Source organism: Antedon bifida, chromosome 10, assembly GCF_963402885.1.
Source record: "Antedon bifida chromosome 10, ecAntBifi1.1, whole genome shotgun sequence".
Taxonomy (NCBI): Eukaryota; Metazoa; Echinodermata; class Crinoidea; order Comatulida; family Antedonidae; genus Antedon; species Antedon bifida.
The window spans coordinates 10,786,831-10,813,606 of record NC_136235.1 but is presented as its reverse complement, the minus strand read 5'-3'; the positions used below and the strand labels follow the sequence as shown (position 1 = coordinate 10,813,606).

The following is a 26,776-nucleotide window of genomic DNA, read 5'->3' as shown; positions in this document are numbered from 1 at the left end:
AGATTTTAAGCACTTTGATGTTTTTCTGTAACCAAGTTTTTTCGAAAATCACAAAATGGTCTAAAACGTCTCCAAATGCGATTTGAAGCTTTTCTAAGCACTTTGGTGTTTTTATGTTAACAAGTTTTTTCGAAAAAAACAAAATGGTCTAAAATGTCTCAAAATGCGATTTAAAACTATTCTTAGCACTTTGGTGTTTTTATGTTAACAAGTTTTTTCGAAAATCACAAAATGGTCTAAAACGTCTCCAAATGCGATTTGAAGCTATTCTGCACACTTTGATGTTTTGTGTGAAAAATGTTTGTCGAAATGCTCAAAATGGTCTAAAACGTTTTTAAATACGATATTAAGCTATTTTGTGCTCTTTGATGTTTTTGTGTGAAAAGTTTTATCGAATTGTTCAAAATGGTCTAAAACGGTTTATAATGAGATTTTAAGCACTTTGATGTTTTTGTGTAACCAAGTTTTTTCGAAAATCACAAAATGGTCTAAAACGTCTCCAAATGCGATTTGAAGCTATTCTAAGCACTTTGGTGTTTTTATGTTAACAAGTTCTTTCGAAAATCACAAAATAGTCTAAAACGTTTTTAAATACGATATTAAGCTATTTTGTGCTCTTTGATGTTTTTGTGTGAAAAGTTTTATCGAATTGCTCAAAATGGTCTAAAACGGTTTATAATGAGATTTTAAGCACTTTGATGTTTTTGTGTAACCAAGTTTTTTCGAAAATCACAAAATGGTCTAAAACGTCTCCAAATGCGATTTGAAGCTATTCTATGCACTTTGGTGTTTTTATGTTAACAAGTTTTTTCGAAAATCACAAAATGGTCTAAAACGTTTTTAAATACGATATTAAGCTATTTTGTGCTCTTTGATGGTTTTGTGTAAAAAGTTTTATCGAATTGCTCAAAATGGTCTAAAACGGTTTCTAATTAGATTTTAAGCACTTTGATGTTTTTCTGTAACCAAGTTTTTTCGAAAATCTCAAAATGGTCTAAAACGTCTCCAAATGCGATTTGAAGCTATTCTAAGCACTTTGGTGTTTTTATGTTAACAAGTTTTTTCGAAAATAACAAAATGGTCTAAAATGTCTCCAAATGCGATTTGAAGCTATTCTTAGCACTTTGGTGTTTTTATGTTAACAAGCTTTTTCGAAAATCACAAAATGGTCTAAAATGTCTCCAAATGCGATTTGAAGCTATTCTAAGCACTTTGATGTTTTTTGTGAAATATTTTTGTCGAAATGCTCAAAATGGTCTAAAACGTTTTTAAATACGATATTAAGCTATTTTGTGCTCTTTGATGTTTTTGTGTGAAAAGTTTTATCGAATTGCTCAAAATGGTCTAAAACGGTTTCTAATGAGATTTTAAGCACTTTGATGTTTTTCTGTAACCAAGTTTTTTCGAAAATCACAAAATGGTCTAAAACGTCTCCAAATGCGATTTGAAGCTATTCTGCACACTTTGATGTTTTGTGTGAAAATTTTTTGTCGAAATGCTCAAAATGGTCTAAAACGTTTTTAAATACGATATTAAGCTATTTTGTGCTCTTTGATGTTTTTGTGTGAAAAGTTTTATCGAATTGCTCAAAATGGTCTAAAACGGTTTCTAATGAGATTTTAAGCACTTTGATGTTTTTCTGTAACCAAGTTTTTTTCGAAAAATCACAAAATGGTCTAAAACGTGTCCAAATGCGATTTGAAGCTATTCTAAGCACTTTGGTGTTTTTATGTTAACAAGTTTTTTCGAAAAAAACAAAATGGTCTAAAATGTCTCAAAATGCGATTTGAAACTATTCTTAGCACTTTGGTGTTTTTATGTTAACAAGTTTTTTCGAAAATCACAAAATGGTCTAAAACGTCTCCAAATGCGATTTGAAGCTATTCTGCACACTTTGATGTTTTGTGTGAAAAATGTTTGTCGAAATGCTCAAAATGGTCTAAAACGTTTTTAAATACGATATTAAGCTATTTTGTGCTCTTTGATGTTTTTGTGTGAAAAGTTTTATCGAATTGTTCAAAATGGTCTAAAACGTCTCCAAATGCGATTTGAAGCTATTCTAAGCACTTTGATGTTTTTTGTGTAACCAAGTTTTTTCGAAAATCACAAAATAGTCTAAAACGTCTCCAAATGCGATTTGAAGCTATTCTAAGCACTTTGGTGTTTTTATGTTAACAAGTTCTTTCGAAAATCACAAAATGGTCTAAAACGTTTTTAAATACGATATTAAGCTATTTTGTGCTCTTTGATGTTTTTGTGTGAAAAGTTTTATCGAACTGCTCAAAATGGTCTAAAACGGTTTATAATGAGATTTTAAGCACTTTGATGTTTTTGTGTAACCAAGTTTTTTCGAAAATCACAAAATGGTCTAAAACGTCTCCAAATGCGATTTGAAGCTATTCTAAGCACTTTGGTGTTTTTATGTTAACAAGTTTTTTCGAAAATCACAAAATGGTCTAAAACGTCTCCAAATGCGATTTGAAGCTATTCTGCACACTTTGATGTTTTCTGTGAACAATTTTTGTCGAAATGCTCAAAATGGTCTAAAACGTTTTTAAATGCGATATTAAGCTATTTTGTGCTCTTTGATGTTATTGTGTGAAAGGTTTTATCGAATTGCTCAAAAATGGTCTAAAACGGTTTATAATGAGATTTTAAGCACTTTGATGTTTTTGTGTAACCAAGTTTTTTCGAAAATCACAAAATGGTCTAAAACGTCTCCAATGCGATTTGAAGCTATTCTAAGCACTTTGGTGTTTTTATGTTAGCAAGTTTTTTCGAAAATCACAAAATGGTCTAAAACGTTTTTAAATACGATATTAAGCTATTTTGTGCTCTTTGATGTTTTTGTGTGAAAAGTTTTATTGAATTGCTCAAAATGGTCTAAAACGGTTTCTAATGAGATTTTAAGCACTTTGATGTTTTTCTGTAATCAAGTTTTTTCGAAAATCACAAAATGGTCTAAAACGTCTCCAAATGCGATTTGAAGCTATTCTAAGCACTTTGGTGTTTTTATGTTAACAAGTTTTTTCGAAAATCACAAAATGGTCTAAAACGTCTCCAAATGCGATTTGAAGCTATTCTGTACACTTTGATGTTTTTTGTGAAAAATGTTTGTCGAAATGCTCAAAATGGTCTAAAACGTTTTTAAATACGATATTAAGCTATTTTGTGCTCTTTGATGTTTTTGTGTGAAAAGTTTTATCGAATTGCTCAAAATGGTCTAAAACGGTTTCTAATGAGATTTTAAGCACTTTGGTGTTTTTCTGTAACCAAGTTTTTTCGAAAATCACAAAATGGTCTAAAACGTCTCCAAATGCGATTTGAAGCTATTCTGCACACTTTGATGTTTTGAGTGAAAAATTTTTGTCGAAATGCTCAAAATGGTCTAAAACGTTTTTAAATACGATATTAAGCTATTTTGTGCTCTTTGATGTTTTTGTGTGAAAAGTTTTATCGAATTGCTCAAAATGGTCTAAAACGGTTTATAATGAGATTTTAAGCACTTTGATGTTTTTGTGTAACCAAGTTTTTTCGAAAATCACAAAATGGTCTAAAACGTCTCCAAATGCGATTTGAATCTATTCTAAGCACTTTGGTGTTTTTATGTTAACAAGTTTTTTCGAAAATCACAAAATGGTCTAAAACGTCTCCAAATGCGATTTGAAGCTATTCTGTACACTTTGATGTTTTTTGTGAAAAATTTTTGTAGAAATGCTCAAAATGGTCTAAAACGTTTTTAAATACGATATTAAGCTATTTTGTGCTCTTTGATGTTTTTGTGTGAAAAGTTTTATCGAATTGCTCAAAATGGTCTAAAACGGTTTCTAATGAGATTTTAAGCACTTTGATGTTTTTCTGTAACCAAGTTTTTTCGAAAATCACAAAATGGTCTAAAACGTCTCCAAATGCGATTTGAAGCTATTCTGCACACTTTGATGTTTTGTGTGAAAATTTTTTGTCGAAATGCTCAAAATGGTCTAAAACGTTTTTAAATACGATATTAAGCTATTTTGTGCTCTTTGATGTTTTTGTGTGAAAAGTTTTATCGAATTGCTCAAAATGGTCTAAAACGGTTTATAATGAGATTTTAAGCACTTTGATGTTTTTGTGTAACCAAGTTTTTTCGAAAATCACAAAATGGTCTAAAACGTCTCCAAATGCGATTTGAAGCTATTCTAAGCACTTTGGTGTTTTTATGTTAACAAGTTTTTTCGAAAATCACAAAATGGTCTAAAACGTTTTTAAATACGATATTAAGCTATTTTGTGCTCTTTGATGTTTTTGTGTAAAAAGTTTTATCGAATTGCTCAAAATGGTCTAAAACGGTTTCTAATTAGATTTTAAGCACTTTGATGTTTTTCTGTAACCAAGTTTTTTCGAAAATCACAAAATGGTCTAAAACGTCTCCAAATGCGATTTGAAGCTATTCTAAGCACTTTGGTGTTTTTATGTTAACAAGTTTTTTCGAAAATAACAAAATGGTCTAAAATGTCTCCAAATGCGATTTGAAGCTATTCTTAGCACTTTGGTGTTTTTATGTTAACAAGTTTTTTCGAAAATCACAAAATGGTCTAAAATGTCTCCAAATGCGATTTGAAGCTATTCTAAGCACTTTGATGTTTTTTGTGAAATATTTTTGTCGAAATGCTCAAAATGGTCTAAAACGTTTTTAAATACGATATTAAGCTATTTTGTGCTCTTTGATGTTTTTGTGTGAAAAGTTTTATCGAATTGCTCAAAATGGTCTAAAACGGTTTCTAATGAGATTTTAAGCACTTTGATGTTTTTCTGTAACCAAGTTTTTTCGAAAATCACAAAATGGTCTAAAACGTCTCCAAATGCGATTTGAAGCTATTCTGCACACTTTGATGTTTTGTGTGAAAATTTTTTGTCGAAATGCTCAAAATGGTCTAAAACGTTTTTAAATACGATATTAAGCTATTTTGTGCTCTTTGATGTTTTTGTGTGAAAAGTTTTATCGAATTGCTCAAAATGGTCTAAAACGGTTTATAATGAGATTTTAAGCACTTTGATGTTTTTGTGTAACCAAGTTTTTTCGAAAATCACAAAATGGTCTAAAACGTCTCCAAATGCGATTTGAAGCTATTCTAAGCACTTTGGTGTTTTTATGTTAACAAGTTTTTTCGAAAATCACAAAATGGTCTAAAACGTTTTTAAATACGATATTAAGCTATTTTGTGCTCTTTGATGTTTTTGTGTAAAAAGTTTTATCGAATTGCTCAAAATGGTCTAAAACGGTTTCTAATTAGATTTTAAGCACTTTGATGTTTTTCTGTAACCAAGTTTTTTCGAAAATCACAAAATGGTCTAAAACGTCTCCAAATGCGATTTGAAGCTATTCTAAGCACTTTGGTGTTTTTATGTTAACAAGTTTTTTCGAAAATAACAAAATGGTCTAAAATGTCTCCAAATGCGATTTGAAGCTATTCTTAGCACTTTGGTGTTTTTATGTTAACAAGTTTTTTCGAAAATCACAAAATGGTCTAAAATGTCTCCAAATGCGATTTGAAGCTATTCTAAGCACTTTGATGTTTTTTGTGAAATATTTTTGTCGAAATGCTCAAAATGGTCTAAAACGTTTTTAAATACGATATTAAGCTATTTTGTGCTCTTTGATGTTTTTGTGTGAAAAGTTTTATCGAATTGCTCAAAATTGTCTAAAACGGTTTCTAATGAGATTTTAAGCACTTTGATGTTTTTCTGTAACCAAGTTTGTTCGAAAATCACAAAATGGTCTAAAACGTCTCCAAATGCGATTTGAAGCTATTCTAAGCACTTTGGTGTTTTTATGTTAACAAGTTTTTTCGAAAAAAACAAAATGGTCTAAAATATCTCAAAATGCGATTTGAAGCTATTCTGCACACTTTGATGTTTTGTGTGAAAATTTTTTGTCGAAATGCTCAAAATGGTCTAAAACGTTTTTAAATACGATATTAAGCTATTTTGTGCTCTTTGATGTTTTTGTGTGAAAAGTTTTATCGAATTGCTCAAAATGGTCTAAAACGGTTTCTAATGAGATTTTAAGCACTTTGATGTTTTTCTGTAACCAAGTTTTTTCGAAAATCACAAAATGGTCTAAAACGTCTCCAAATGCGATTTGAAGCTATTCTGCACACTTTGATGTTTTGTGTGAACAATTTTTGTCGAAATGCTCAAAATGGTCTAAAACGTTTTTAAATACGATATTAAGCTATTTTGTGCTCTTTGATGTTTTTGTGTGAAAAGTTTTATCGAATAGCTCAAAATGGTCTAAAACGGTTTATAATGAGATTTTAAGCACTTTGATGTTTTTCTGTAACCAAGTTTTTTCGAAAATCAGAAAATGGTCTAAAACGTCTCCAAATGCGATTTGAAGCTATTCTAAGCACTTTGGTGTTTTTATGTTAGCAAGTTTTTTCGAAAATCACAAAATGGTCTAAAACGTTTTTAAATACGATATTAAGCTATTTTGTGCTCTTTGATGTTTTTGTGTGAAAAGTTTTATCGAATTGCTCAAAATGGTCTAAAACGGTTTCTAATGAGATTTTAAGCACTTTGATGTTTTTCTGTAACCAAGTTTTTTCGAAAATCACAAAATGGTCTAAAACGTCTCCAAATGCGATTTGAAGCTATTATAAGCACTTTGGTGTTTTTATGTTAACATGTTTTTCGAAAATAACAAAATGGTCTAAAATGTCTAAAAATGCGATTTGAAGCTATTCTTAGCACTTTGATGTTTTTCTGTAACCAAGTTTTTTCGAAAATCACAAAATGGTCTAAAACGTCTCCAAATGCGATTTGAAGCTATTCTGCACACTTTGATGTTTTGTGTGAAAAATTTTTGTCGAAATGCTCAAAATGGTCTAAAACGTTTTTAAATACGATATTAAGCTATTTTGTGCTCTTTGATGTTTTTGTGTGAAAAGTTTTATCGAATTGCTCAAAATGGTCTAAAACGGTTTCTAATGAGATTTTAAGCACTTTGATGTTTTTGTGTAACCAAGTTTTTTCGAAAATCACAAAATGGTCTAAAACGTCTCCAAATGCGATTTCAAGCTATTCTAAGCACTTTGGTGTTTTTATGTTAACAAGTTTTTTCGAAAATCACAAAATGGTCTAAAACGTCTCCAAATGCGATTTGAAGCTATTCTAAGCACTTTGGTGTTTTTATGTTAACAAGTTCTTTCGAAAATCACAAAATGGTCTAAAACGTTTTTAAATACGATATTAAGCTATTTTGTGCTCTTTGATGTTTTTGTGTGAAAAGTTTTATCGAATTGCTCAAAATGGTCTAAAACGGTTTATAATGAGATTTTAAGAACTTTGATGTTTTTGTGTAACCAAGTTTTTTCGAAAATCACAAAATGGTCTAAAACGTCTTCAAATGCGATTTGAAGCTATTCTAAGCACTTTGGTGTTTTTATGTTAACAAGTTTTTTCGAAAATCACAAAATGGTCTAAAACGTCTCCAAATGCGATTTGAAGCTATTCTGCACACTTTGATGTTTTGTGTGAAAAATTTATATCGAAATGCTCAAAATGGTATAAAACGTTTTTAAATACGATATTAAGCTATTTTGTGCTCTTTGATGTTTTTGTGTGAAAAGTTTTATCGAATTGCTCAAAATGGTCTAAAACGGTTTATAATGAGATTTTAAACACTTTGATGTTTTTGTGTAACCAAGTTTTTTCGAAAATCACAAAATGGTCTAAAACGTCTCCAAATGCGATTTGAATCTATTCTAAGCACTTTGATGTTTTTTGTGAAATATTTTTGTAGAAATGCTCAAAATGGTCTAAAACGTTTTTAAATACGATATTAAGCTATTTTGTGCTCTTTGATGTTTTTGTGTGAAAAGTTTTATCAAATTGCTAAAAATGGTCTAAAACGGTTTCTAATGAGATTTTAAGCACTTTGATGTTTTTCTGTAACCAAGTTTGTTCGAAAATCACAAAATGGTCTAAAACGTCTCCAAATGCGATTTGAAGCTATTCTAAGCACTTTGGTGTTTTTATGTTAACAAGTTTTTTCGAAAAAAACAAAATGGTCTAAAATGTCTCAAAATTCGATTTGAAGCTATTCTTAGCACTTTGGTGTTTTTATGTTAACAAGTTTTTTCGAAAATCACAAAATGGTCTAAAACGTCTCCAAATGCGATTTGAAGCTATTCTGCACACTTTGATGTTTTGTGTGAACAATTTTTGTCGAAATGCTCAAAATGGTCTAAAACGTTTTTAAATACGATATTAAGCTATTTTGTGCTCTTTTATGTTTTTGTGTGAAAAGTTTTATCGAATTGCTCAAAATGGTCTAAAACGGTTTCTAATGAGATTTTAAGCACTTTGATGTTTTTCTGTAACCAAGTTTTTTCGAAAATCACAAAATGGTCTAAAACGGTTTCTAATGAGATTTTAAGCACTTTGATGTTTTTCTGTAACCAAGTTTTTTCGAAAATCACAAAATGGTCTAAAACGTCTCCAAATGCGATTTGAAGCTATTCTAAGCACTTTGGTGTTTTTATGTTAACAAGTTTTTTCGAAAATCACAAAATGGTCTAAAACGTCTCCAAATGCGATTTGAAGCTATTCTGCACACTTTGATGTTTTGTGGGAATAATTTTTGTCGAAATGCTCAAAATGGTCTAAAACGTTTTTAAATACGATATTAAGCTATTTTGTGCTCTTTGATGTTTTTGTGTGAAAAGTTTTATCGAATTGCTCAAAATGGTCTAAAACGGTTTCTAATGAGATTTTAAGCACTTTGATGTTTTTCTGTAACCAAGTTTTTTCGAAAATCACAAAATGGTCTAAAACGTCTCCAAATGCGATTTGAAGCTATTCTAAGCACTTTGGTGTTTTTATGTTAACAAGTTTTTTCGAAAATCACAAAATGGTCTAAAACGTCTCGAAATGCGATTTGAAGCTATTCTGCACACTTTGATGTTTTGTGTGAAAAATGTTTGTCGAAATGCTCAAAATGGTCTAAAACGTTTTTAAATACGATATTAAGCTATTTTGTGCTCTTTGATGTTTTTGTGTGAAAAGTTTTATCGAATTGTTCAAAATGGTCTAAAACGGTTTATAATGAGATTTTAAGCACTTTGATGTTTTTGTGTAACCAAGTTTTTTCGAAAATCACAAAATGGTCTAAAACGTCTCCAAATTGGATTTGAAGCTATTCTAAGCACTTTGGTGTTGTTATGTTAACAAGTTCTTTCGAAAATCACAAAATGGTCTAAAACGTTTTTAAATACGATATTAAGCTATTTTGTGCTCTTTGATGTTTTTGTGTGAAAAGTTTTATCGAATTGCTCAAAATGGTCTAAAACGGTTTATAATGAGATTTTAAGCACTTTGATGTTTTTGTGTAACCAAGTTTTTTCGAAAATCACAAAATGGTCTAAAACGTCTCCAAATGCGATTTGAAGCTATTCTAAGCACTTTGGTGTTTTTATGTTAACAAGTTTTTTCGAAAATCACAAAATGGTCTAAAACGTTTTTAAATACGATATTAAGCTATTTTGTGCTCTTTGATGTTTTTGTGTAAAAAGTTTTATCGAATTGCTCAAAATGGTCTAAAACGGTTTCTAATTAGATTTTAAGCACTTTGATGTTTTTCTGTAACCAAGTTTTTTCGAAAATCACAAAATGGTCTAAAACGTCTCCAAATGCGATTTGAAGTTATTCTAAGCACTTTGGTGTTTTTATGTTAACACGTTTTTTCGAAAATAACAAAATGGTCTAAAATGTCTCCAAATGCGATTTGAAGCTATTCTTAGCACTTTGGTGTTTTTATGTTAACAAGTTTTTTCGAAAATCACAAAATGGTCTAAAACGTCTCCAAATGCGATTTGAAGCTATTCTGCACACTTTGATGTTTTGTGTGAAAAATTTATGTCGAAATGCTCAAAATGGTATAAAACGTTTTTAAATACGATATTAAGCTATTTTGTGCTCTTTGATGTTTTTGTGTGAAAAGTTTTATCGAATTGCTCAAAATGGTCTAAAACGGTTTATAATGAGATTTTAAGCACTTTGATGTTTTTGTGTAACCAAGTTTTTTCGAAAATCACAAAATGGTCTAAAACGTCTCCAAATGCGATTTGAAGCTATTCTAAGCACTTTGATGTTTTTTGTGAAATATTTTTGTCGAAATGCTCAAAATGGTCTAAAACGTTTTTAAATACGATATTAAGCTATTTTGTGCTCTTTGATGTTTTTGTGTGAAAAGTTTTATCAAATTGCTCAAAATGGTCTAAAACGGTTTCTAATGAGATTTTAAGCACTTTGATGTTTTTCTGTAATCAAGTTTGTTCGAAAATCACAAAATGGTCTAAAACGTCTCCAAATGCGATTTGAAGCTATTCTAAGCACTTTGGTGTTTTTATGTTAACAAGTTTTTTCGAAAAAAACAAAATGGTCTAAAATGTCTCAAAATGCGATTTGAAGCTATTCTTAGCACTTTGGTGTTTTTATGTTAACAAGTTTTTTCGAAAATCACAAAATGGTCTAAAACGTCTCCAAATGCGATTTGAAGCTATTCTGCACACTTTGATGTTTTGTGTGAACAATTTTTGTCGAAATGCTCAAAATGGTCTAAAACGTTTTTAAATACGATATTAAGCTATTTTGTGCTCTTTGATGTTTTTGTGTGAAAAGTTTTATCGAATTGCTCAAAATGGTCTAAAACGGTTTCTAATGAGATTTTAAGCACTTTGATGTTTTTCTGTAACCAAGTTTTTTCGAAAATCACAAAATGGTCTAAAACGGTTTCTAATGAGATTTTAAGCACTTTGATGTTTTTCTGTAACCAAGTTTTTTCGAAAATCACAAAATGGTCTAAAACGTCTCCAAATGCGATTTGAAGCTATTCTAAGCACTTTGGTGTTTTTATGTTAACAAGTTTTTTCGAAAATCACAAAATGGTCTAAAACGTCTCCAAATGCGATTTGAAGCTATTCTGCACACTTTGATGTTTTGTGTGAACATTTTTTGTCGAAATGCTCAAAATGGTCTAAAACGTTTTTAAATACGATATTAAGCTATTTTGTGCTCTTTGATGTTTTTGTGTGAAAAGTTTTATCGAATTGCTCAAAATGGTCTAAAACGGTTTCTAATGAGATTTTAAGCACTTTGATGTTTTTGTGTAACCAAGTTTTTTCGAAAATCACAAAATGGTCTAAAACGTCTCCAAATGCGATTTGAAGCTATTCTAAGCACTTTGGTGTTTTTATGTTAACAAGTTTTTTCGAAAATCACAAAATGGTCTAAAACGTCTCCAAATGCGATTTGAAGCTATTCTGTACACTTTGATGTTTTTTGTGAAAAATTTTTGTCGAAATGCTCAAAATGGTCTAAAACGTTTTTAAATACGATATTAAGCTATTGTGCTCTTTGATGTTTTTGTGTGAAAAGTTTTATCGAATTGCTCAAAATGGTCTAAAACGGTTTCTAATGAGATTTTAAGCACTTTGGTGTTTTTCTGTAACCAAGTTTTTTCGAAAATCACAAAATGGTCTAAAACGTCTCCAAATGCGATTTGAAGCTATTCTGTACACTTTGATGTTTTTTGTGAAAAATGTTTGTCGAAATGCTCAAAATGGTCTAAAACGTTTTTAAATACGATATTAAGCTATTTTGTGCTCTTTGATGTTTTTGTGTGAAAAGTTTTATCGAATTGCTCAAAATGGTCTAAAACGGTTTCTAATGAGATTTTAAGCACTTTGATGTTTTTCTGTAACCAAGTTTTTTCGAAAATCACAAAATGGTCTAAAACGTCTCCAAATGCGATTTGAAGCTATTCTGCACACTTTGATGTTTTGTGTGAACATTTTTTGTCGAAATGCTCAAAATGGTCTAAAACGTTTTTAAATACGATATTAAGCTATTTTGTGCTCTTTGATGTTTTTGTGTGAAAAGTTTTATCGAATTGCACAAAATGGTCTAAAACGGTTTCTAATGAGATTTTAAGCACTTTGATGTTTTTGTGTAACCAAGTTTTTTCGAAAATCACAAAATGGTCTAAAACGTCTCCAAATGCGATTTGAAGCTATTCTAAGCACTTTGGTGTTTTTATGTTAACAAGTTTTTTCGAAAATCACAAAATGGTCTAAAACGTCTCCAAATGCGATTTGAAGCTATTCTGTACACTTTGATGTTTTTTGTGAAAAATTTTTGTCGAAATGCTCAAAATGGTCTAAAACGTTTTTAAATACGATATTAAGCTATTTTGTGCTCTTTGATGTTTTTGTGTGAAAAGTTTTATCGAATTGCTCAAAATGGTCTAAAACGGTTTCTAATGAGATTTTAAGCACTTTGGTGTTTTTCTGTAACCAAGTTTTTTCGAAAATCACAAAATGGTCTAAAACGTCTCCAAATGCGATTTGAAGCTATTCTGTACACTTTGATGTTTTTTGTGAAAAATGTTTGTCGAAATGCTCAAAATGGTCTAAAACGTTTTTAAATACGATATTAAGCTATTTTGTGCTCTTTGATGTTTTTGTGTGAAAAGTTTTATCGAATTGCTCAAAATGGTCTAAAACGGTTTCTAATGAGATTTTAAGCACTTTGATGTTTTTCTGTAACCAAGTTTTTTCGAAAATCACAAAATGGTCTAAAACGTCTCCAAATGCGATTTGAAGCTATTCTGCACACTTTGATGTTTTGTGTGAAAAATGTTTGTCGAATTGCTCAAAATGGTCTAAAACGTTTTTAAATACGATATTAAGCTATTTTGTGCTCTTTGATGTTTTTGTGTGAAAAGTTTTATCGAATTGTTCAAAATGGTCTAAAACGGTTTATAATGAGATTTTAAGCACTTTGATGTTTTTGTGTAACCAAGTTTTTTCGAAAATCACAAAATGGTCTAAAACGTCTCCAAATGCGATTTGAAGCTATTCTAAGCACTTTGGTGTTTTTATGTTAACAAGTTTTTTCGAAAATCACAAAATGGTCTAAAACGTTTTTAAATACGATATTAAGCTATTTTGTGCTCTTTGATGTTTTTGTGTAAAAAGTTTTATCGAATTGCTCAAAATGGTCTAAAACGGTTTCTAATTAGATTTTAAGCACTTTGATGTTTTTCTGTAACCAAGTTTTTTCGAAAATCACAAAATGGTCTAAAACGTCTCCAAATGCGATTTGAAGCTATTCTGCACACTTTGATGTTTTGTGTGAAAATTTTTTGTCGAAATGCTCAAAATGGTCTAAAACGTTTTTAAATACGATATTAAGCTATTTTGTGCTCTTTGATGTTTTTGTGTGAAAAGTTTTATCGAATTGCTCAAAATGGTCTAAAACGGTTTCTAATGAGATTTTAAGCACTTTGATGTTTTTCTGTAACCAAGTTTTTTTCGAAAATCACAAAATGGTCTAAAACGTGTCCAAATGCGATTTGAAGCTATTCTAAGCACTTTGGTGTTTTTATGTTAACAAGTTTTTTCGAAAAAAACAAAATGGTCTTAAATGTCTCAAAATGCGATTTGAAACTATTCTTAGCACTTTGGTGTTTTTATGTTAACAAGTTTTTTCGAAAATCACAAAATGGTCTAAAACGTCTCCAAATGCGATTTGAAGCTATTCTGCACACTTTGATGTTTTGTGTGAAAAATGTTTGTCGAAATGCTCAAAATGGTCTAAAACGTTTTTAAATACGATATTAAGCTATTTTGTGCTCTTTGATGTTTTTGTGTGAAAAGTTTTATCGAATTGTTCAAAATGGTCTAAAACGTCTCCAAATGCGATTTGAAGCTATTCTAAGCACTTTGATGTTTTTGTGTAACCAAGTTTTTTCGAAAATCACAAAATGGTCTAAAACGTCTCCAAATGCGATTTGAAGCTATTCTAAGCACTTTGGTGTTTTTATGTTAACAAGTTCTTTCGAAAATCACAAAATGGTCTAAAACGTTTTTAAATACGATATTAAGCTATTTTGTGCTCTTTGATGTTTTTGTGTGAAAAGTTTTATCGAATTGCTCAAAATGGTCTAAAACGGTTTATAATGAGATTTTAAGCACTTTGATGTTTTTGTGTAACCAAGTTTTTTCGAAAATCACAAAATGGTCTAAAACGTCTCCAAATGCGATTTGAAGCTATTCTAAGCACTTTGGTGTTTTTATGTTAACAAGTTTTTTCGAAAATCACAAAATGGTCTAAAACGTTTTTAAATACGATATTAAGCTATTTTGTGCTCTTTGATGTTTTTGTGTAAAAAGTTTTATCGAATTGCTCAAAATGGTCTAAAACGGTTTCTAATGAGATTTTAAGCACTTTGGTGTTTTTCTGTAACCAAGTTTTTTCGACAATCACAAAATGGTCTAAAACGTCTCCAAATGCGATTTGAAGCTATTCTGCACACTTTGATGTTTTGTGTGAAAAATTTTTGTCGAAATGCTCAAAATGGTCTAAAACGTTTTTAAATACGATATTAAGCTATTTTGTGCTCTTTGATGTTTTTGTGTGAAAAGTTTTATCGAATTGCTCAAAATGGTCTAAAACGGTTTATAATGAGATTTTAAGCACTTTGATGTTTTTCTGTAACCAAGTTTTTTCGAAAATCACAAAATGGTCTAAAACGTCTCCAAATGCGATTTGAAGCTATTCTAAGCACTTTGGTGTTTTTATGTTAACAAGTTTTTTCGAAAATCACAAAATGGTCTAAAACGTTTATAAATACGATATTAAGCTATTTTGTGCTCTTTGATGTTTTTGTGTAAAAAGTTTTATCGAATTGCTCAAAATGGTCTAAAACGGTTTCTAATTAGATTTTAAGCACTTTGATGTTTTTCTGTAACCAAGTTTTTTCGAAAATCACAAAATGGTCTAAAACGTCTCCAAATGCGATTTGAAGCTATTCTAAGCACTTTGGTGTTTTTATGTTAACAAGTTCTTTGGAAAATCACAAAATGGTCTAAAACGTTTTTAAATACGATATTAAGCTATTTTGTGCTCTTTGATGTTTTTGTGTGAAAAGTTTTATCGAATTGCTCAAAATGGTCTAAAACGGTTTATAATGAGATTTTAAGCACGTTGATGTTTTTCTGTAACCAAGTTTTTTCGAAAATCACAAAATGGTCTAAAACGTTCCCAAATGCGATTTGAAGCTATTCTAAGCACTTTGGTGTTTTTATGTAACATGTTTTTTCGAAAATAACAAAATGGTCTAAAATGTCTCCAAATGCGATTTGAAGCTATTCTTAGCACTTTGGTGTTTTTATGTTAACAAGTTTTTTCGAAAATCACAAAATGGTCTAAAACGTCTCCAAATGCGATTTGAAGCTATTCTGTACACTTTGATGTTTTTTGTGAAAAATTTTTGTCGAAATGCTCAAAATGGTCTAAAACGTTTTTAAATACGATATTAAGCTTTTTTGTGCTCTTTGATGTTTTTGTGTGAAAAGTTTTATCGAATTGCTCAAAATGGTCTAAAACGGTTTCTAATGAGATTTTAAGCTATTTTGTGCTCTTTGATGATTTTATGTGAAAAGTTTTATCGAATTGCTCAAAATGGTCTAAAACGGTTTATAATGAGATTTTAAGCACTTTGATGTTTTTGTGTAACCAAGTTTTTTCGAAAATCACAAAATGGTCTAAAACGTCTCCAAATGCGATTTGAAGCTATTCTAAGCACTTTGGTGTTTTTATGTTAACAAGTTTTTTTGAAAATCACAAAATGGTCTAAAACGTCTCCAAATGCGATTTTAAGCTATTCTGTACACTTTGATGTTTTTTGTGAAAAATTTTTGTCGAAATGCTCAAAATGGTCTAAAACGTTTTTAAATACGATATTAAGCTATTTTGTGCTCTTTGATGTTTTTGTGTAAAAAGTTTTATCGAATTGCTCAAAATGGTCTAAAACGGTTTCTAATGAGATTTTAAGCACTTTGATGTTTTTCTGTAACCAAGTTTTTTCGAAAATCACAAAATGGTCTAAAACGTCTCCAAATGCGATTTGAAGCTATTCTGTACACTTTGATGTTTTGTGTGAAAAATTTTTGTCGAAATGCTCAAAATGGTCTAAAACGTTTTTAAATACGATATTAAGCTATTTTGTGCTCTTTGATGTTTTTGTGTGAAAAGTTTTATCGAATTGCTCAAAATGGTCTAAAACGGTTTCTAATGAGATTTTAAGCACTTTGATGTTTTTCTGTAACCAAGTTTTTTCGAAAATCACAAAATGGTCTAAAACGTCTCCAAATGCGATTTGAAGCTATTCTAAGCACTTTGGTGTTTTTATGTTAACAAGTTTTTTCGAAAATCACAAAATGGTCTAAAACGTCTCCAAATGCGATTTGAAGCTATTCTGCACACTTTGATGTTTTGTGGGAATAATTTTTGTCGAAATGCTCAAAATGGTCTAAAACGTTTTTAAATACGATATTAAGCTATTTTGTGCTCTTTGATGTTTTTGTGTGAAAAGTTTTATCGAATTGCTCAAAATGGTCTAAAACGGTTTCTAATGAGATTTTAAGCACCTTGATGTTTTTGTGTAACCAAGTTTTTTCGAAAATCACAAAATGGTCTAAAACGTCTCCAAATGCGATTTGAAGCTATTCTAAGCACTTTGGTGTTTTTATGTTAACAAGTTTTTTTGAAAATCACAAAATGGTCTAAAACGTCTCCAAATGCGATTTTAAGCTATTCTGTACACTTTGATGTTTTTTGTGAAAAATTTTTGTCGAAATGCTCAAAATGGTCTAAAACGTTTTTAAATACGATATTAAGCTATTTTGTGCTCTTTGATGTTTTTGTGTAAAAAGTTTTATCGAATTGCTCAAAATGGTCTAAAACGGTTTCTAATGAGATTTTAAGCACTTTGATGTTTTTCTGTAACCAAGTTTTTTCGAAAATCACAAAATGGTCTAAAACGTCTCCAAATGCGATTTGAAGCTATTCTGCACACTTTGATGTTTTGTGTGAACATTTTTTGTCGAAATGCTCAAAATGGTCTAAAACGTTTTTAAATACGATATTAAGCTATTTTGTGCTCTTTGATGTTTTTGTGTGAAAAGTTTTATCGAATTGCTCAAAATGGTCTAAAACGGTTTCTAATGAGATTTTAAGCACTTTGATGTTTTTCTGTAACCAAGTTTTTTCGAAAATCACAAAATGGTCTAAAACGTCTTCAAATGCGATTTGAAGCTATTCTAAGCACTTTGGTGTTTTTATGTTAACAAGTTTTTTCGAAAATCACAAAATGGTCTAAAACGTCTCCAAATGCGATTTGAAGCTATTCTGCACACTTTGATGTTTTGTGGGAATAATTTTTGTCGAAATGCTCAAAATGGTCTAAAACGTTTTTAAACACGATATTAAGCTATTTTGTGCTCTTTGATGTTTTTGTGTGAAAAGTTTTATCGAATTGCTCAAAATGGTCTAAAACGGTTTCTAATGAGATTTTAAGCACGTTGATGTTTTTCTGTAACCAAGTTTTTTCGAAAATCACAAAATGGTCTAAAACGTCTCCAAATGCGATTTGAAGCTATTCTAAGCACTTTGGTGTTTTTATGTTAACAACTTTTTTCGAAAAAAACAAAATGGTCTAAAATGTCTCAAAATGCGATTTGAAGCTATTCTTAGCACTTTTGTGTTTTTATGTTAACAAGTTTTTTCGAAAATCACAAAATGGTCTAAAACGTCTCCAAATGCGATTTGAAGCTATTCTAAGCACTTTGGTGTTTTTATGTTAACAAGTTTTTTCGAAAAAAACAAAATGGTCTAAAATGTCTCAAAATGCGATTTGAAGCTATTCTTAGCACTTTTGTGTTTTTATGTTAACAAGTTTTTTCGAAAATCACAAAATGGTCTAAAACGTCTCCAAATGCGATTTGAAGCTATTCTGCACACTTTGATGTTTTGTGTGAAAAATTTTTGTCGAAATGCTCAAAATGGTCTAAAACGTTTTTAAATACGATATTAAGCTATTTTGTGCTCTTTGATGTTTTTGTGTGAAAAGTTTTATCGAATTGTTCAAAATGGTCTAAAACGGTTTATAATGAGATTTTAAGCACTTTGATGTTTTTGTGTAACCAAGTTTTTTCGAAAATCACAAAATGGTCTAAAACGTCTCCAAATGCGATTTGAAGCTATTCTAAGCACTTTGGTGTTTTTATGTTAACAAGTTTTTTCGAAAATCACAAAATGGTCTAAAACGTTTTTAAATACGATATTAAGCTATTTTGTGCTCTTTGATGTTTTTGTGTAAAAAGTTTTATCGAATTGCTCAAAATGGTCTAAAACGGTTTCTAATTAGATTTTAAGCACTTTGATGTTTTTCTGTAACCAAGTTTTTTCGAAAATCACAAAATGGTCTAAAACGTCTCCAAATGCGATTTGAAGCTATTCTAAGCACTTTGGTGTTTTTATGTTAACAAGTTTTTTCGAAAATCACAAAATGGTCTAAAACGTCTCCAAATGCGATTTGAAGCTATTCTGTACACTCTGATGTTTTTATGTTAACAAGTTTTTTCGAAAATCACAAAATGGTCTAAAACGTCTCCAAATGCGATTTGAAGCTATTCTGCACACTTTGATGTTTTGTGTGAAAAATTTATGTCGAAATGCTCATAATGGTATAAAACGTTTTTAAATACGATATTAAGCTATTTTGTGCTCTTTGATGTTTTTGTGTGAAAAGTTTTATCGAATTGCTCAAAATGGTCTAAAACGGTTTATAATGAGATTTTAAGCACTTTGATGTTTTTGTGTAACCAAGTTTTTTCGAAAATCTCAAAATGGTCTAAAACGTCTCCAAATGCGATTTGAAGCTATTCTAAGCACTTTGATGTTTTTTGTGAAATATTTTTGTCGAAATGCTCAAAATGGTCTAAAACGTTTTTAAATACGATATTAAGCTATTTTGTGCTCTTTGATGTTTTTGTGTGAAAAGTTTTATCAAATTGCTCAAAATGGTCTAAAACGGTTTCTAATGAGATTTTAAGCACTTTGATGTTTTTCTGTAACCAAGTTTGTTCGAAAATCACAAAATGGTCTAAAACGTCTCCAAATGCGATTTGAAGCTATTCTAAGCACTTTGGTGTTTTTATGTTACATGAGGCAAAACTCTCCCTTAGCAGAAATGGTCCACAGGCGTGTCAAGAGTGTCAGCCCTTTAAAACACACAATTGTAATTTGATTATATTAACTGCCCATCAAATACAACCCAAGGGTACTATTAGGTCATTTACAACAAGGTCACCTGGACAGCTCATGAAAATTCCTACATGGTTTTCAACAATTTCTGTAGTGAAGTGTCTGTCACACTCCAGCTGGCCTCTCATGTGTGTCAAGATAAACAATCAGAACTCCTAAATTGTTTAAAAAAGACCAAGATTTATTACCCGGATTTTTTCAAAAACCCGGGTGAAATGGACTGATTCTACTAAGGGAGAGAAATGCCTAATGAACAAGTTTTTTCGAAAAAAACAAAATGGTCTAAAATGTCTCAAAATGCGATTTGAAGCTATTCTTAGCACTTTGGTGTTTTTATGTTAACAAGTTTTTTCGAAAATCACAAAATGGTCTAAAACGTCTCCAAATGCGATTTGAAGCTATTCTGCACACTTTGATGTTTTGTGTGATCAATTTTTGTCGAAATGCTCAAAATGGTCTAAAACGTTTTTAAATACGATATTAAGCTATTTTGTGCTCTTTGATGTTTTTGTGTGAAAAGTTTTATCGAATTGCTCAAAATGGTCTAAAACGGTTTCTAATGAGATTTTAAGTACTTTGATGTTTTTCTGTAACCAAGTTTTTTCGAAAATCACAAAATGGTCTAAAACGTCTCCAAATGCGATTTGAAGCTATTCTAAGCACTTTGGTGTTTTTATGTTAACATGTTTTTTCGAAAGAAAATTTTTTGTCGAAATGCTCAAAATGGTCTAAAACGTTTTTAAATACGATATTAAGCTATTTTGTGCTCTTTGATGTTTTTGTGTGAAAAGTTTTATCGAATTGCTCAAAATGGTCTAAAACGGTTTATAATGAGATTTTAAGCACTTTGATGTTTTTGTGTAACCAAGTTTTTTCGAAAATCACAAAATGGTCTAAAACGTCTCCAAATGCGATTTGAAGCTATTCTAAGCACTTTGGTGTTTTTATGTTAACAAGTTTTTTCGAAAATCACAAAATGGTCTAAAACGTCTCCAAATGCGATTTGAAGCTATTCTGTACACTTTGATGTTTTTTGTGAAAATATTTTTGTCGAAATGCTCAAAATGGTCTAAAACGTTTTTAAATACGATATTAAGCTATTTTGTGCTCTTTGATGTTTTTGTGTGAAAAGTTTTATCGAATTGCTCAAAATGGTCTAAAACGGTTTATAATGAGATTTTAAGCACTTTGATGTTTTTGTGTAACCAAGTTTTTTCGAAAATCACAAAATGGTCTAAAACGTCTCCAAATGCGATTTGAAGCTATTCTAAGCACTTTGGTGTTTTTATGTTAACAAGTTTTTTCGAAAATCACAAAATGGTCTAAAACGTCTCCAAATGCGATTTGAAGCTATTCTGTACACTTTGATGTTTTTTGTGAAAAAGTTTTGTAGAAATGCTCAAAATGGTCTAAAACGTTTTTAAATACGATATTAAGCTATTTTGTGCTCTTTGATGTTTTTGTGTGAAAAGTTTTATCGAATTGCTCAAAATGGTCTAAAACGGTTTCTAATGAGATTTTAAGCACTTTGATGTTTTTCTGTAACCAAGTTTTTTCGAAAATCACAAAATGGTCTAAAACGTCTCCAAATGCGATTTGAAGCTATTCTGCACACTTTGATGTTTTGTGTGAAAATTTTTTGTCGAAATGCTCAAAATGGTCTAAAACGTTTTTAAATACGATATTAAGCTATTTTGTGCTCTTTGATGTTTTTGTGTGAAAAGTTTTATCGAATTGCTCAAAATGGTCTAAAACGGTTTCTAATGAGATTTTAAGCACTTTGATGTTTTTCTGTAACCAAGTTTTTTCGAAAATCACAAAATGGTCTAAAACGTCTCCAAATGCGATTTGAAGCTATTCTGCACACTTTGATGTTTTGTGTGAAAATTTTTTGTCGAAATGCTCAAAATGGTCTAAAACGTTTTTAAATACGATATTAAGCTATTTTGTGCTCTTTGATGTTTTGTGGGAATAATTTTTGTCGAAATGCTCAAAATGGTCTAAAACGTTTTTAAATACGATATTAAGCTATTTTGTGCTCTTTGATGTTTTTGTGTGAAAAGTTTTATCGAATTGCTCAAAATGGTCTAAAACGGTTTCTAATGAGATTTTAAGCACTTTGATGTTTTTCTGTAACCAAGTTTTTTCGAAAATCACAAAATGGTCTAAAACGCCTCCAAATGCGATTTGAAGCTATTCTAAGCACTTTGGTGTTTTTATGTTAACAAGTTTTTTCGAAAAAAACAAAATGGTCTAAAATGTCTCAAAATGCGATTTGAAGCTATTCTTAGCACTTTTGTGTTTTTATGTTAACAAGTTTTTTCGAAAATCACAAAATGGTCTAAAACGTCTCCAAATGCGATTTGAAGCTATTCTGCACACTTTGATGTTTTGTGTGAAAAATTTTTGTCGAAATGCTCAAAATGGTCTAAAACGTTTTTAAATACGATATTAAGCTATTTTGTGCTCTTTGATGGTTTTGTGTGAAAAGTTTTATCGAATTGTTCAAAATGGTCTAAAACGGTTTATAATGAGATTTTAAGCACTTTGATGTTTTTGTGTAACCAAGTTTTTTCGAAAATCACAAAATGGTCTAAAACGTCTCCAAATGCGATTTGAAGCTATTCTAAGCACTTTGGTGTTTTTATGTTAACAAGTTTTTTCGAAAATCACAAAATGGTCTAAAACGTTTTTAAATACGATATTAAGCTATTTTGTGCTCTTTGATGTTTTTGTGTAAAAAGTTTTATCGAATTGCTCAAAATGGTCTAAAACGGTTTCTAATTAGATTTTAAGCACTTTGATGTTTTTCTGTAACCAAGTTTTTTTCGAAAATCACAAAATGGTCTAAAACGTCTCCAAATGCGATTTGAAGCTATTCTAAGCACTTTGGTGTTTTTATGTTAACAAGTTTTTTCGAAAATCACAAAATGGTCTAAAACGTCTCCAAATGCGATTTGAAGCTATTCTGTACACTCTGATGTTTTTATGTTAACAAGTTTTTTCGAAAATCACAAAATGGTCTAAAACGTCTCCAAATGCGATTTGAAGCTATTCTGCACACTTTGATGTTTTGTGTGAAAAATTTTTGTCGAAATGCTCAAAATGGTCTAAAACGTTTTTAAATACGATATTAAGCTATTTTGTGCTCTTTGATGTTTTTGTGTGAAAAGTTTTATCGAATTGTTCAAAATGGTCTAAAACGGTTTATAATGAGATTTTAAGCACTTTGATGTTTTTGTGTAACCAAGTTTTTTCGAAAATCACAAAATGGTCTAAAACGTCTCCAAATGCGATTTGAAGCTATTCTAAGCACTTTGGTGTTTTTATGTTAACAAGTTCTTTCGAAAATCACAAAATGGTCTAAAACGTTTTTAAATACGATATTAAGCTATTTTGTGCTCTTTGATGTTTTTGTGTGAAAAGTTTTATCGAATTGCTCAAAATGGTCTAAAACGGTTTCTAATGAGATTTTAAGCACTTTGATGTTTTTCTGTAACCAAGTTTGTTCGAAAATCACAAAATGGTCTAAAACGTCTCCAAATGCGATTTGAAGCTATTCTAAGCACTTTGGTGTTTTTATGTTAACAAGTTTTTTCGAAAATCACAAAATGGTCTAAAACGTTTTTAAATACGATATTAAGCTATTTTGTGCTCTTTGATGTTTTTGTGTGAAAAGTTTTATCGAATTGCTCAAAATGGTCTAAAACGGTTTCTAATGAGATTTTAAGCACTTTGGTGTTTTTCTGTAACCAAGTTTTTTCGAAAATCACAAAATGGTCTAAAACGTCTCCAAATGCGATTTGAAGCTATTCTGCACACTTTGATGTTTTGTGTGAAAAATTTTTGTCGAAATGCTCAAAATGGTCTAAAACGTTTTTAAATACGATATTAAGCTATTTTGTGCTCTTTGATGTTTTTGTGTGAAAAGTTTTATCGAATTGCTCAAAATGGTCTAAAACGGTTTATGAGATTTTAAGCACTTTGGCTGGTATTCATGAAAGGGGACTAACTTTAGTCCTGGACTATCTCTGGATTTAGTCCTGGACTATTTTGAAATGGTATTCATGAAAGGGGACTATCTTTAGTCCTGGACTAAACCTGGACTAAACCTGGACTAAAACCGGCAAAAGATAGTCCACCCAAGGGATAGGTTTAAGAAAGTTAGTCCTGGACTATCTCAAGAATAGCTCGAAAAAAATGGCGGCCTGAGGTAAGGTAGGTTACAAGTGTGACAACTTTAAAACCATATTTAAGAAACAAAATATTATTAATCATTTTTATTTGTATCAAATTAGTAAATATAACGTATATTTAATATAATAAAGTACTTTAGAAAGTAAAAAAATTATATTTAGTAAGTTAATTTAGTGTGTTTAATCTAGGCCCAAAAGCTAGGCCCACAGTTTCAATTCTGACAGCGCTTGCCTAGGGCGATATTGCCTAGCAACCACCCTATACTGCTAGTGTTAACATGATTTGTTCTTCATTAAGCGCACATTTAACTTATTTTAAAGATGTAAATCACTTTATATATCTTAATTTGTAATATATTTTACATTATTATAATTTTTTTTTTAAATGATGATAGATGGATATAGCCTAGCTAGCTAGCTAGGCCGCAGTCTACTAGTATTTAGTAAGCCTAGCTAGCTAGTACCTAGTAGCCTAGGCCTACTACTAATTAACTAGGCCTCTCTAGACTCTGCCATTGGCTAAGTCGATGGGCATTGCAAGGCCCTACATCAGGTAGTCAGTAAACAGTAGTCTATAGCCTATTGACGATTGTAGGCATACCTAGTATTACTTAGTATGCCTTGTCTAGGCCTAGACTGGAATGCAGTGTTAGGTATTTTCAAAATATTGGATCAATTTACATAGGACGTCCTGTAATTTTAATTTGGCATAATAAATGCAATAGGCCTAGGCTAATAGTTAGTAGTAAATATTAGATACTGTAATCTGTATATTTTAATATCATTTATTTATTTTTCTATTAGTACTGGTTTAGACAGCTGAACAAATGTTTGGTGAATATTATATGCCTCCACTACCGTCCTAGTTACATGGAATGCTGCTGTTGGTCAGGTAAGGTATTAATAAGATAAAAATAAAACAATTTATATACAACCTGTTGAATTAATTTTAATTTGGCATAAAAAATGTAAATAGGCCTAGGCTAGTAATAGTTTCAATATTTTTTTAGATAATATAGTTTAATTTCATTTATTTTTCTATTGGTTTAGACTGCTGAACACATATATCTGGTCAATATTATATGCCTCCTCCACTGCCGTCCTAGTTAGGCTACATGGAATGATGCTGTTGGTCAAGTAAGGTAATAAGATAAAGACAAATATTTAAAATGTATTAATAAATTGTCTAAAAAAATTGCATCCTGCAAACTACACAAGATGGGTGGGGGATTGAATTAAACAATCCTGGATCCACCCACTGTATAGTTATATAGGGGGAAGGCTTAATTTTCTGGATATTTTCATCATAATTATTCGAGTACAAGTTAAAGAGGTATTATTGAAAACAAAAATGAAGTGGAGTATTGTGACAAATTATCTAGGCTTGTAAGCCTACAGTCTATTGTTGGCCAGGGCTAGAGATTGTCTATCGTCTACCGCTATTATCTGTACTGTCTTTCAGTTGTAAAGCTGTTTGGATGTAATTTAACATTATTTAAATTTAATTTTTTTTTAGATACAATTGCTAACAAACCTGGATGGAGCGCAATAATCATGCAGAGAGAAACAGGACTATCAAAACAATTGTATACGTTTTAGCAAGTTGTACTTGTGTAGTAATAAATGAAAATAAGAAAATCCATATAAAAACCACATATGAAACTTTTTAAATTACTCTATTGTTTTATTCAAAAACAGTAAATAAATAAATTCAAATACCATATTACTGTAGTACATTCATGTTCAGATCACAGTATTCTGTCCAACTTTTATTTAGATAAATAATTCCTGACTGAAATATATATTATATACAATTGTCATCAAAATAAATAGTTTTGTTACTTAAAGATGGTCATCATGTCTTGAATTATTTATGTCCAATTCTCAATTCTGCAGTTTATACTCTGATAATTTTGCAATCACAGCTCCAACAATGAAAATAGTAGTATAGTCCTAATAACAGTATTTAATTTAATCAGTCTTTAAACAATGTTGATGCCTTGCTGACTTGAAAATCTGTGTAGATAAAAAAAAGGTAATTTACAATAAATATTGGAAATTAATAATTACTGTATTATTGTTTTTTTTATATTTTCCAGTGAAATTACCTTTTATAATCAATATTTCTTTTGAACATGTTTTTCTTATTTCTCTGTTTTTTGTTTGCTTTGCTATATTTATTTGTTTGTTTTATGTAATTTATATGAGGGCCCCTTGAATTATGGTCATCATGCATACTGTATGCTGTTTAGGTTCACCATTTAACAAAAATAAATAAAACATTTGAAATAATTATATATAAGGTAGTGCACTATTTAAATGTGATATCTCATTGTAAATCTTAGAAACACAGATCTTCAATTAAATAATGCATATGTTATTGTTATGCCTACTACCAGGAGAGACTACCCTGGTCAGTAGCTAGTAGAAGGCAGGCTATTGCTCTACTCTAGTTACGTAGTAGGAACTAGATGGACAAGGTTGCAGCTAGCTAGGTTAGGCCTAGTTTTTTTAAATTTAATCATCATATTATTATTATTATGAATCAACCTACTACTGAACTGTAACAGATCAATTAATAACAAATGATGCATCCATTTTTTTAAACAAAATATAAAAAAGGACAAAATTAGTAGTACTACTACTAGGCCTAGTAGTAGTAGAAGGAGTCTGCCTATAATCCTCCTATATATAATATAGGCCTAGCTAGTAGTAGTTAGCTAGGGCCTAGGCTAGTCTAGATCTAAAGAAAAGAGTAGACAGTAGTTACTACTGGAACTAGCCTAGGCCTAGGTAATAGGCCATATTTTTAGTGAAATTAGTGTAGGCCTAGGACTATAGGTAGAATAGTGGGTAGGAATAGGCTAGGCCTATACTACTAGGCTATAGCTAGCTAGGCATATCATATGCTAGGCCTGAAGTTCGCCTTAAAATTCAATTTCTTTACATGAAATTCAAATAAAATTACACAAGAGTCTTCTTGAAATATTCAAGACTTACTTTGTTTTCCAATAATTTCATTTATGCTTCTGGTTTAATGGCAAAATTGGTTGTTTTATGTTACTATTTATTTATCAGGCATCTGTCACATGTGTACACGTACTGTGTGTGCAGAACCTATAATCTGACCTCTAGTTGAACTTGTGCAGGGTAAATTATACCCTGGACGCGTAGTACGCGAATGCAATGCTAGCGTGTTTAGAACAAGTTTAGAAGGAAACATCATGGACCACCTAGCTGCTGTAATTTTCCATGGCTTAATCCAGGACTAGTTAGTCCAGGTTTCATGAATATGATATCAAGGATAGTCCAGGATTATCCTTAGTCCTGGACTAGATAGTCCAGGACTAAGGATAGTCCAGGACTAAAGATAGTCCCCTTTCATGAATACCAGCCTTTGATGTTTTTGTGTAACCAAGTTTTTTCGA

At 30.5% G+C, this 26,776-nt stretch overlaps 1 long non-coding RNA gene across 2 annotated transcripts; it reads left to right on the top strand.

Moving 5' to 3' along the window:
* The first annotated feature begins 23,336 nt into the window (after positions 1-23,336).
* LOC144854454 (uncharacterized) lies at positions 23,337-25,282 on the top strand. 2 transcript variants are annotated; one of them, XR_013614607.1, is made up of 4 exons: positions 23,337-23,370; positions 24,164-24,235; positions 24,399-24,490; positions 24,865-25,280. It is a non-coding gene; the product is annotated as an uncharacterized LOC144854454 (long non-coding RNA). The 2 variants fall into 2 exon arrangements; XR_013614608.1 differs by having other exon boundaries at positions 23,348-23,365; positions 24,865-25,282.
* The last annotated feature ends 1,494 nt before the right edge of the window (positions 25,283-26,776 follow it).